This window comes from Eptesicus fuscus, chromosome 6 (genome assembly GCF_027574615.1).
Source record: "Eptesicus fuscus isolate TK198812 chromosome 6, DD_ASM_mEF_20220401, whole genome shotgun sequence".
Taxonomy (NCBI): domain Eukaryota; kingdom Metazoa; phylum Chordata; class Mammalia; order Chiroptera; family Vespertilionidae; genus Eptesicus; species Eptesicus fuscus.
Genome location: NC_072478.1, coordinates 2562998 through 2575948, shown reverse-complemented (window position 1 = coordinate 2575948; position 12951 = coordinate 2562998). Strand labels below are relative to the sequence as shown.

Genomic DNA, 12951 nt, shown 5'->3' with positions numbered 1-12951 from the left:
AGACGCCGAAATTTGACGCCACAGGAAGGGGTCCAATGAGAGCCGCCGGGGCGTGGGCGGGGCCTCGGGGCCCGCCCTCCGAAGCCGTGGCGCGGGAGCCGGTGTGGGCGGCTCCGTCGCTGCGCCGTCTCCCGGGACGTCGGACGCCCTCGGTGTATCACCCCTGCTTCCAAGGTGTGCACCGGTTTCTTCATCCCCCTTTCCGTTAATTCCCAGTTGCCATTCTGACGTTAAAAAATTGCCAGGTGTCAGTTTTTTCCTGGGAGCACAAACTGGAGCCGGATGGCCAGGTTTGAACCCGGCGCTGTCGTTCCTGAGTGGCCTCGGCTAGGTAGTCACCTCCGGGGCGTGTAAGGTGCCTGCCCCCCAGGGCCGCGAGGACGGGAAGCTTGACCGCCAGGCGCATGCTCTGTGGCTCCGCTTCGTTGACTTGGAGTCGCACCGTCTCTTCCGGTTGCCCGGCCGCGGGCGGCGCAGCATCCACCTGTGCTCTTCACCCCTGAGCAGCCCAGGAAGTCCGATGGTTCTTCCCTTCGGGGAGGCGGGCGGGCGGCAGTACCACGGCCCAGAGGCCCGGGCACCGCTTGTTGTGCGTGTCTTCGTGGAAATAACCCCGAGCGTGGGAACAGCCCCGCATTGCCTGGGTCTGGTGGGCAGGCGGGTGCTCCTTTCTCCACAGGAAGCAGCTGGTCTTCGGTCATTACTTATTGTCCACTCCTATTCCAAATTCAAAGTGTCAGGAGTGGACTAAGACATGTTGCCTCCCGTAGTCAACGCAAGAAACCTTCAAACCTGTGAAGAATTTTTGTGAGTTTATTTGAGGCAAACTGTCGACAATTGCCGAGAAGCAGAATCTCAACTGTAATGGAAAATACTAAATTGTACATAGGAGTTAAAGTGTTCTTTAAAAAATCACTTTATATCTCCATGTAATTTGAGTACCGATTTGAACTATTTATCAATGATGGGAATAGGAATTTGTTTGCTCAAATATTTAGTGATATTTATTGAGCACTTTATTTTAAAATATATATATATATTTTATTGGTTTCAGAGAAGAAGGGAGAGTTAGAGAGAGCTAGAAACATCAATGATGAGAGAGAATCATTGATCAGCTGCCTCCTGCACGCCCTTCACTGGGGATTGAGCCCACAACCCAGGCAAGAGCAGGGAATCAAACCGTGACCTCCTGGTTCATAGGTCGACAGTCAACCACTGAGCCACATCAGCTGAGCTTTATGGAGCATTTTATATGGTAGTCATAGTGATAGACCCTGCCTGGAGTCTGCCAAGTTCATGAAAGATCAAAGATCAAATGAGTCCATTTTCTTTATTAACAGCTAAAGGAGAAAAAGTTTGTATTCCTAACCAAGTGCAGGTTATTTGCCTGTGGTCTCTGAACCCCATATTCACCGAAACTCTGCTCTGTGGTGATGGTTGGGCGGGGAGTCTGCAGACTACATGTCCCAGCCTTCCTGGCCAGGTGGCTTCCACTAACCTGCCCAGAGGAGGCACAAGCAGGGAGTCAGAAGGTGGCATTCTGGGGAATGGCTGTGTTCCTTACAAAGTCCCAGAGGCAGGGACGGCAGCCTCTCCTTGGTGGCCTGTCTTCCTTTCCCACGCTCAGGGGCGCCCCCGGCGGGGAGTTTGCTCTGGAGCTCTGAGGATGAGATACCGCCCTCACTCTGTTCTCCCAGCTCTGGGACTGAGCTACTTCTGCAGCCAGGAGTTTGTGATTTAATCTCAGGGTCCACGCTTTGATCTTCTAGCACCTCTGTATACAGTTCTCATGGTAAATGCTACTTGTTTAAAATTCCTTAGAAAATTTCTGTTTCCCTGCCTGGGACCTGGACTGATAAGGGCGCAAATGGTGTTTACAAAGCCTCTGGAATACAGCAGAGGGCTGTGGCTGTTTTCACAAAGACAGGGCTGTAACTGACCACGCCCATCAGTAACATCTGTTTATCACCACATCACAAGGGCCACTAGGGAATGCCTGTTTATCACCATATCACAAGGGCCACTGGGGGACAGGGAGAAGAAACGTGGAAAGTCTCCACATATTACTCATACTCTTTGAAAAAGCAGTTTCTCTTCTAGGCACTTATTTTAAGGGAGCGATGAGGAGTGATGAGAGATCCACATGCATGCATCTCCCTTTAAGCTACTTGAGAATGACTCCTCCAAACTTCTATATCCAGCTGCCTATTGTACATCTTGCTAGACTGTCCCTCACAATCTCCTACTTAAAATGGATAAAACAGAAATTCACCTTTCACCCCCATCCTCTAAAAAGTAAAATCAATTCCACTCCTTTAGCATTTCCTATTTCAGAGAATAGGGTCAATATCCACCCAGTTTCCTGAATAGGGAGCACGCCACTCTCCCTGCTGCCAACACACACACACACACACACACACACACACATACATACATACACTCACTCTCCTGTATCACAACCTATGGATGATATGTATCCTAACTCATTCTAGTTGGCCTACTGCTTTCAGACTATCACATTGTTTCTAGAAATTTGTAGAAAATTATAATTTCATCATTTCCAATAGAACTTTCTATAATGATAGAAATATGCTATCTGCACCAACCGATATAGTAGCCACTAGCCATATGTCGCCACTGAGCTCTAGAAATGTGGCTTCTATGCCCAGGAACTTACTTTTAAAATTTTAATTAATTAAACTTAATTAACTGTATCTTGGCAGTGGCTACCATATTGGACAGCACACATCTAGGTTCAGGGGGGTAAATTTCTTAGCCACTTAGCATTATGAACAATTCTCTGCATCCTGCTCAGTCTCGTTCTATTTTTTTGTTTGTTTTTTTAAATATATTTTTAATTGATTTTAGATTGATGGGAGAGGGAGAGAGAGAAACATCAATGATGAGAGAGAATCATGGATCGGCTGCCTCTTGCTCGCCCCCTACTGGGGACGAAGCCTGCAACCCCTGCATGTGCCCTGACCGGAATCTAACCTGACCTCCTGATTCATAGGTCCATGCTCAATCACTGAGCCACGCTGGCTGGGCAGCCTCGTTCTATTGTTTATGGACCAATCTTCCAGGCTTAGACAAAAAAAAGTTTTTGTCTTTTTCCCTCAAACATGACTTGTTTCCTGTACTTTTTACAAATATAATTGGGTAAGAGAAAAGTTTCCTAAAATAAAGAAGTAGGTTTCAACATGACTTTTGACAACAGCATTTGGTAAGCAGAACTTTTCAGGAAAGCACTTAAGATAAAATGGATGTCAGAATCTGCTGATGGCGTCTGCTTTCTCCAGTGCTGGCAAAGGACAGCCGCTCGGTGGATGTTTACTGCTGCTGCGTGAGGCTGAGCACTCTGACTTTCCTGAGCTTGTTGGGAAGGCTGGTGCGAGAAGTGCGTTGGGGAGGGAGGAGACAGCCAGTTAGGTTCTGCATCCTCCTGGCGATGCATTCACAGCCATTAGTTCCCCAGTTTGCATTTGATCATGCCCAGCAGACAACTGCTGTGGTCTAGAACAGCTGTGGCTCATGGGCATATTTAAGAAGCCTCCTGTGTCAAATAAATGGACTACGTAAGAAATTTGGACAAAGAAAGGAGAGTGATATTCCACAGACTACATGTTAATATCAAATAGAAACATATGGATAATTGAATACGTTTGACTTTAGGGAAGAACTTGCATAAAACATGTCTAGTGTCTTTTACATTTAATCTGTGGAATGACACTGGTCAATAAAACCATACGGATTTCAGGTGTACGACTCTGTACCACATCCTCTGCTCCCTGCAGTGTGCACTCACCACCAAAGTCAAGTCTCTTTCTGCCACCATTTATCCCTTCTTTGCCCTCTTCCACCTCCCCCTACCCCTCTTCCCTCTGGCAATCAACATACTATTGTCTGTGTTTATGAGGTGTTTTTGTGGGTTTTGTGTGTGTGTGTGTTTTGCTTAATCCCTTCATCTTTTTCACTTAGCTCCTCAACCCCCCCCCCCACTCTGACAGCTGTTAGTCTGTTCTCTGTATCTATGAGTCTATTTCTATTTTTCTGTTTATTTTGTTCATTAGATTCAACATATAAGTGAAATGGTATTTGTCGTTCTCTGACTGATTTATTTCACTTAGCATAATACTCTCCTTTTCAAAATGACCAGAATTGGGAGGAAAGTGAGAAGGGGCAAGGTGAAAGGAATAAAATAATACAAAAACATAAGTAATGGCAACACATTTAACTGAATAAATGAAGAAAACTATTTAAATGTTGGTTAGTATAACATTAGTTTGCTGCATTATATGAAGAATTCAGTTCTGCTATGAAGCACAGAATGGGGTGGGTGAGCCCCATAGGGTGCATTAAGTGAGGCAGTGAGCAAGCAGTGAGACAGGCAAAGTTCAGGAGATATGCTGACTATAGAGACTAAGTCACCTACTAGCCTGAAGGATGGAAAGTTAGGTAGACTAAATGAAACGTATGACGCACCAAACAAGACCGCTATGGAGGGAAAGACCAAATCACAATCGGGCCATCTCTGGGCTGACAGCCACATCACCCTTACTCTGGCCACCATGGTCCTATTCTGGACCCAGAGGTGCTCTGCCTAAGAATGGATGCTGGTACCCATAAGCTGATGGCAGGCTACTGGGCGAGCTACAGCTCTGGCGAGGCATAAGCCCCTCTGCTCTTTATCAGAGCAAGTGTGTATCACTGGCCCAGGTCCCTTCTGTCTGTTGGCCTCCTTGTTCAAACATCAGTCTCTCCCCTGCCCACCAGCTGGGCAGGCTGTTGCAGGAGAGAGAGAGAGGATCAGGTGCATGCAAACATTTCATAACTGGGGATCCATGTAGTGTGGTCCTTCGCACTTGTACCCATCCTAAGTGTGGTGGCAGACCCTGTCTCTTCCTCCTGCTTTAAAGTGATGTAATAAACTTTGACTTGAGCATCTCCGTTTGGCCTGTGATCCTGTCTGTCCCACGACTTCTGGGATGGCTTGGCCTGCAGTATCCTTGGAGGCCACATCAAGGTAGTTTCCATGCCAACTAGAGAAAGCATAGGGAAATAACGTAGAGTCGTATAGCATAAGCTAAAGGAATACAAAGAGAGTGAAGAAAGGCATTCATCTGTTAATAGACTGAGAGACCAAAATCAGCAAGTAAAAGGCAAACACAGAGATAAAATATGGGATTTATTTTTCCTAATTGATTTATGGAAACAGGAAGAAGACAACAAGACTCTAATGGGTTTTGACTCTAATGTTGTGTAGATGTCACTGATACCAATTATATGTTATCTCTGAGACCAGAATAACCGTTTCAGAGGTAAATGCAGCGGAGACCAGATGAAGGGAAGTGCTCTTCCAACAGGCAGACTGATAACCTTGCATTTCTTTCTAGTTCACTCTAAGCAGCATTGCAATCACCTTTTAAATGTCCACTACATTTTTAAAGTATTTAAACTCTCAAGAAGAGAGGCTTTCAAAACACTTCGAGGTGATTGGGAGGAGATGCACACATAGTCCTACTTTCTACAAAAGTTCTGTTATTACTGTACAATTTCTGAACAGTCTCTGTAAAGTTCCACTGTGAAAACAACAGCAATGCAACGATTTTAAAGATCTGTGGGGTGACAGGGTTAGTGAAATGAACTATCCCTTTGAAATGAAATTAATTTATTCCTAACTTGCCTCTTTCATATCCATTTTCTTTAACAGGTCACTATCTCTGTGGCACAGAAAATGTTGAGCTAAGTCTTATCAGGTAGGTGAGACGCTGTACATACAGCGCTTGCACAGCTCTAGACAGTAACAGTCCTCACATAAGAAATGGAATTGTTTATGGAGCAAGTACTTTTAGAGGCTTACTCTGTGGTTTTTGAAAGCCTATGACATTTTGGGGTGTAGCTAATTCAAACTGACAGCCTTAATGCTTTAATACTGGTTTTAAGTTTTTCTGTTTTTACAACTTAATTCACACTTCGAAGTTGAGTATTTCTCAATAATTTGAAATGGTAAAAACTAGAAAAAGAAAGTGCGTTCTGTGATGAATCAAAGATAAAGCCTACATTCAAAGAGACTAATGGTACAATATCATCATTAGTGCTACTTATTTTTAAAAAATCTGTTGTGATTTTAAATATGTCATTACAAAATGACATAAATGGTAGAAGATTTGTTCTCAGAATTTACAAAGTACTAGTGAACTTTGTGCCATTTAAAAGAACCATCATTGTAACGAAAGCCCCTATTCTAGAGATCTGGGTCAGAAAAATAGTAAAAATCACTTTTGTTACTGTATACCTAACCACCAGAAGAATGGTTTTAGTTGTATACATTCTTAAAAACATGGCATATTGTAGCCAATGCAAATACTGTAATATTTACAATACTTACAATTACATTTCTAAATTCTAAAAAAAAATTTCAAATGAATATACAAAGGCTATCCTTGTATAAATGCTAAAAAAAAAAGATATTAAAAGCAAATTATGGCTAAGATACTATATCTGTTTCAGATTACGAATGAGTGCATGCAAGGAAATCACTGGTTCCTCCCTCTCCACTCCCAGCCTCCTCCTCTGGGCGCTCATGTCAGCTGACTTAGGAATGTGGTGTGTGTTCTCTGGCCAGGCACTGGTCCTCAGATTTCCCTCTGGTTGGAATGGTCTCTGCTGTGTTTTTTTCTCATTCATTTTTGGGTCCAATGTGCAATCAATCAAAGCATGTTGATCTTGGTGAAAGTTAGAGAGAAAACAGCATTGGCCAGTGGCCACAGAAGCATAAAAAGTGTCACTGAAGGGAAAACATTGGATATTTTTTCATCCTGGATAGGAGCTGGGTCCTAACTTTTGTTTCCAACTGGGGTAGTTCTGCTGTTCCTCTGAGGGCTGAGCTTTGCACATAGCAGACTCTCCAGGCAGCATCCGCAGTCTCACTGACTCCGGAAACGAGATCCTCTGAAGCAGCTCCCACATCCGCATCGCAGTCTAGACTCTGTCGTACTGGAGGGCACAGAATTCTGTGTGTACACACACACTCATCTGTATGCGCTCCAACAGTGAAATCTGGAGCAATTTCATTAAGATGCATAGGAAGAGCCTTTGCATTTGGACTACTGAACAAGCAGGACATGATATGTTCATTTGTAAAGCGCAAATTAAATTTTTCCCCACTTCCCTTTCTGGGTGGCCCTGTCCCTCGATGAAAATTTAGGCAGTCTTCATGCTTTTTCTAGTTGTCTTAAATATTAGAAACAGTTATTTGGTTCTTTAAGCTTCAGTCTCAGTTTAACACTCAAAATAGGTCTCATTTACTCCAGGCTTTTTAGCCACAGCCTCTCTCCCTGCCCCGTCTCCAGGCTGGCCGCAGGCCTGATGCTGGCAGCTGGGGAGGTGGAGGCAGGGCGCGCAGCCTGCTGCTCCTGGGACCTTTCCCTGCGGCCCAGCTCCATCTGAGTCGGGGCTCCTGGGAGGGTGGCGATGGGTTTCTCAGTCTTCGTCAGGGACTCTGGACTTGCAGACGTCGGAAATGGACTCCCAGGAGCGTGTCCATGGGCTCCTTCATGGCCTCTCTGGCCCTCCTGTGGGTGCCCATGACAGGAGCTGACGGGTCCTTGGCTTGATTTATTTTCTTGGCTTTTTCTGCAGCGGACCTTTCACCTTTCTTGGCCAGCCTTTGGGGCATAACCCAAGCAGGCCCCATGCTGGCTTGTTAAAGTGAGTGGCCTACAGTTGGCACGCGGGAAAGCCACATCATCCACCGCCCCCCCCCCCCCCCGACTCTGGAAGCAGTGTTTTACTGCCGGGATTCAGGGAACCAAGTGCTGTGACCTAGTGGCCACTCTACACAGCCCCACTACCCCTTCGTCTTGGCTTCCTGAACATCCAGCCAGCCATTCTCCAGCCCTTCCCATTTCCAGGTGGGAGGTAAAGACTCCCGTGGCCCGCAGGTCCTAAGTTCTCCCGGTGTCTCCTTAAAGCCGCACTCTTGATTTAGGGTGAAGAGGGCCACCCCACCACTCTCTTTTGAGGGGAGGACTGGGTATCACACTGTACAGCAGTGATCTCTGAAAATGTTCTTCTCCGATCTCTCGTCCTCGATCACTTGAGACCCTCAAAGTGGGCAAAGTCGTTTGTAGGGCCTCTTCTTGTCTATACACCTGCAGGGCGGGCATGATCCTCGCTCAGTGTTTGCGCTTTCGGAGTTCTAGCCAAAGCTTCCACAAACCCAGTTGTACATTTAGGTCAAAGATGTCCTTCTGTGCTCAGGGAACCCGGCCACATACTAAATTTTTAAAAATTGAACTTTTTATTTTGAGACAGTTGTTGATTCCCATGCAGTTGTGAAAAAGAATACAGAGAGAGCCATGGGCCTTGACGCATGTCTCCCAGAAGTGACATCTGGCAGAACCCTAATGCAGTGTCACGCCCCGCATGCTTCCATCACCACAGGCCCTCCCGTCGCCCTTCACAACCACACTCACGTCCCTCACCTTCTCCTTAACCCCGGGGTCCACGTCTCCATTTCCATGGCTTTGTCATTTCACGAATATTCTGTGAAAGGGCTTACAGTGTGCCATCTCCGGGGTTCTCATACTCAGCGTGATTCTCTGGCGGTCCCTCCAGTGTGGCATCCGTGGGTCATTCCTTTTCAGCAGCTCAGCCGTGCTCCGTGATGCGGACATGTCGTGACTTAGCCGCTCACCTGATGAAGGACAAATGCTTTGTTTGTTTTCGCTGTTTCCCATAAAGCTTCTATAAAATTTCATGTACAGGTTGTTGTAAGAATGTAATTCTTCATTTCTTTGGGATAAATGCCTGGAGTGCGTTTATTTACTGTGTTGTATGGTAGTTGCATGTTTAGTTTTTGAAGCAACTGTCAAGCTGTTTCCCAGAGCTTCTGTGTCATTCTCTCTTCCCACCAGCAGTGGGGAGGGAGCCAGTGTTTCAAGCCCTCGCTGGCGTTTGGCAGTGCCGCTCTGCATTGTACCCTCTGATGGATGCAGTGTGCTTACTGGCACCTTCGGGGGGTGGCACGCTGCAGACAACTTCTCCCTTTGAGATGAGAAAGCTTCCTGATATTACTAACACCATCTCAGTGGGGTATTAGCTTGCGTTTCCCTGACAAATGACATTGGACATCATTTCCTGTGCTTATTTGCTATCTATATATTTTCTTTTCTTTTTTTGGTGAAATGACTCTTCATGTCTTTTGCCCATGGACTAATTTGATTGTTTCTTACTGTTGAGTTTTGAAAATTCTTTATATGTTCTAGATAGTAGTCTTAGGTTGGAGATGTAGTTTTCAAATGTTTTTCTCCCAATTTGTCGCTTTGTCTTTTTGCTTTCTTAACAGAGTCACAGAATGAAAGTTTTCATTTGATAAAGTCTGTTTTATTTTCATGGGTCATGGGTTGGATGTATAGTAATAGTTAACATTATGTGTGTAAATAAATACATCCTCTCTCTCCCTCACCTTCCATGTTCAAATCATTGGCTGGTCCTGAAGTACCACCTCCAAAATATAACCCAAATATGTCCATTCTCTCAATTTCTACAGCTATCTCGCAGGCTCAAACCACCATCATCGTTCACTTAATCTGTTTCCCTTCTCCTCTCTTTTAAAACTGTAATTTATATGATATGATTTAAAATCCCCAAAAGTTCCCAGTAGGCTGAAAATAGAGTCCACACTCTACCGTAGCCTCTGAGAACCTACCCCACTTGGCCTGCCTAACTATCTCTGATCTCATCCGGGTCCACTCTGGCCTCCCTCCCTCTCACCCTGCACTAAACTAGCCACATTCATTTCTCTTTGTCCCTCAAGCACAGCAAGCTCCTCCCCACTTTGTCCTTAATGTGCAGGACCCTCCCTGTGTTCGCAAGGCTGGCTTCTCTTCATTCAGTCTCTCCAAGGCTCCGGGTCAGCTGCTCCAGGCTGCCTCACTGATGGCCTGCTTTGTCTTTTTTTTTTTAAATCCTCACCTGAGGATGTTTTTCATTGATTTTAGAGAGAGGAGGGGCGGGGGGGGGTGGAGAGAAAGAGAGAGATAGAAATATCCATGTGAGAGAGAAACATAGATCAGCTGCCTCCCTCCCACTCCCACACCGGGAATCGAACCTGCCATCTTTCTGTGCTTAGGACAACTCTCCAACCAACTGAGCCACTGGGCCAGGGCCTGATGGCCTGCTTTTTAAAAGAAACTGCCCTTCTCTTGCCACTTTGTGTCATTATTCTGTTGCTTTATTTTTTTTAGCTAAACTTTTTATAGTTTTTTATTTTTTGCCAACTAAAGGTACTTGTTTACCTTGCCCTACTCAAAGGTAATCTGTCAAAGCCATGTGTCCCTGGGTCTGGGATTGTCCGATTACTGAGACAATTGTCCGATTACTGAGACAATTGACTGCCTGTCACAGTCAACGTACCCCAAACACCCAGTGCATAAGCAGCACTCAGTCAATATTGGCTGAATGTTGAGCTTTTCCATTTCTTTTTGGAAAAGCAAATTTTCTTTTGATAGTTCACCTGCTGGTGAATTCATAATGTCCTCAGAAGGGATATTTACAATAATACTCGTTAGTTAGAGGAACAAAGGAAAGTGAGTTCTGAGTTCTGATAGATTCAGCTTATATTACTAAGTCATATCCTTTATTCATGCTGTATGAAGTGCAGGAACAAACTGCAGAACAGAAGGTCTCTCAATTGTGTCTTGATTCTGAATGCAAAGGAAGGGACCCTTACTGTATTGCCCCAAGCTCCCCAAAATGGAAATTCCAGTGACTGACTTACCCTGCAAGTCTGAGCAGGTCTGCACAGCCCAGTGTCACGGGGCACAGCACTGGCTGACCTCATCGGGATGCCATGCAAAACAGCGTCTGTGTTGGTGGGCAGCATGTTTACTGCGTGACATCAAGACCTTGTGCCTTATGCCATGGAGGGGCCACACACACTCTTGGAGTTGGCAGAGGGATTATGGTGCCTGTGTCAGGTTAATTTTGGGGATTGTGTTACAATTAAATCTGAAGATAAATTTGGCTAGGCTGAAAATTGTCTCAAATAATTTTTGTGTTTTAGAATAAGACTCTTAGATAATTTCCTCAAAATTTTAGGATAAAATCAGTGAAATATACCTAATAAACTTCAGTATGATCTCCCCTGTCATTAGTTCTCGTGTGGACAGATCTACAGGTTAGGCTGGCAGGTGCTGCTCTGCCGTGCTTAACTGCTGGTGTTCTTGCTGTCATTGTCAGGCTCCTTAATAACATCTTCTAGGTATTATGTCGTTTCTGTGCACTCTGTACTTCATAAACCATAGCCATGGGACTGTGTAACCAGATGATTATACTATTCAGAGGGCACTACTTTTCAATAGCTCAACCTCATTTAGAAGCTTTTATGGATGTTTCTCTTGGTTTAAAAAGCAAGTGTTCAATATAACCATCTTTTCTGATGACTCTCACATTTAAAGAATAATATGATTTTTATTACTAATATTTTAGCAATACACAATTCTCTGAATCCTCCAATTTATAGTTAAATAGTTCTACTAAAATGTCTTATAACTTGTCAAAAATGTTCCTAATAATGTTATATATGTTTGTGTGTGTGATTTAATGTTTCTGAACTTTGTAATTTCTTTATTCAGTATTTCATGTGCTTTTCCACGTTATGAAAAACGGGGTCATTACACAAGAATTCTGAGCATATTCATGTTCTCCTTTCCAACGTTTTCCATGCCCTGGCAACGTAAGATATAGTGATATTTGTAAGGCACCGGAGAAGACCCCGTAACTGGAGGCAGCTGCCTGTGGGGTAGGTCCCGCCCCATAAGTTCCGCACCCTCACCCTGGAGCTGAAGGGACCCTATCCCTACACACTTGACAACTATTTGTGCTTCACCAACCCCATTGGGAAGCTCTGAATTAATGCTTTGAAGTTGTTCAAAAAAAGTAACTTTTCTATCCTCTAGGTAAGATTAGTGCCAGAACTTAGTGAGACCTCCTGTTTTATAATGGATTTAGAGAGAATAAAAGATGCTCCCAAAGAGTGGGCAAGTCTCCTGGAAGATCTCAGAGCTGTTCTCACAGGACAGGCCATTCACAGGGAAAAGCCGCTGCAAACAACTTGGGTGGGGCTGCAAATTGAGTGGGGCGGGATCTCAGGGAATCCTCTGGTGGAGTGAACAGAGTGGATCAGGTTGATGGAGACTCAGGTTGATGGAGACTCAGGTATGGGGCCTGCCAGTCAGCTCTGTGGCAGGGGAGGTCCCAGCACTTTTATCTGGGAGAAAGCTGCCCCCAGTTCTTATCCTAATGCCAGGCAATTTAGTTCCTTCTGTACATTCCTGGATCCTTTTCAGCTGCTGGAGCCCTGAGGGAGCAAGTCCTAGTAAGTCCCTTGCCGGCCCTTTAAGAGGGAAGCCTGGGGCGTCAGCAGCCTCCCTGTACCTCAGCCACAATCTATGCTGGTTTTTACCAGCACTGGAACCCTGGGCTGGGGGGTCGGGGGGCTGGTGTGGGGCAGGGACCCTTAGCCCCTCACAGGAGGCTTCCTCAGCCCAGATAGCCCTCCTGATTAAATAAACACCACAGGTGGGTGTGGGACCAGCCTATTCCCTGCCTCCGCCCCTCCCACCAGTCTCCATGTGCGTTCTTCTCTAGTTGTAGGGCTTCCTTTCAGCCAGATTCCAGGCGGTTCTGAATGATGGTGGTTCTGTATTTTAGTTGTAATTTTGATGTGGTTGTGGGAGGAGGTGACTGGCATTTACCTACGCTGCCATCTTGGTTCCTCTTAGTTTAGCCAATATAATTCAAGTCATTATTCCAGTTGTTTTGTATTTTTGATGATTTTTTTTCTTTATATTACAGTTTTTAATTTCTTTTGTAATTAAGAATATATTACTTTTAGCCCCAGCCAGTGTGGTTCAGTGGTATATTGTCCTTTTGTGCAACAAAGGA

At 45.1% G+C, this 12951-nt stretch overlaps 1 long non-coding RNA gene across 1 annotated transcript; it reads left to right on the top strand.

Annotated features, from left to right (window-relative positions):
• Positions 1-84: 84 nt before the first annotated feature.
• On the top strand, positions 85-11801 carry LOC129149359 (uncharacterized). The gene is made up of 3 exons (XR_008556276.1): positions 85-174; positions 5711-5756; positions 11640-11801. It is a non-coding gene; the product is annotated as an uncharacterized LOC129149359 (long non-coding RNA).
• The last annotated feature ends 1150 nt before the right edge of the window (positions 11802-12951 follow it).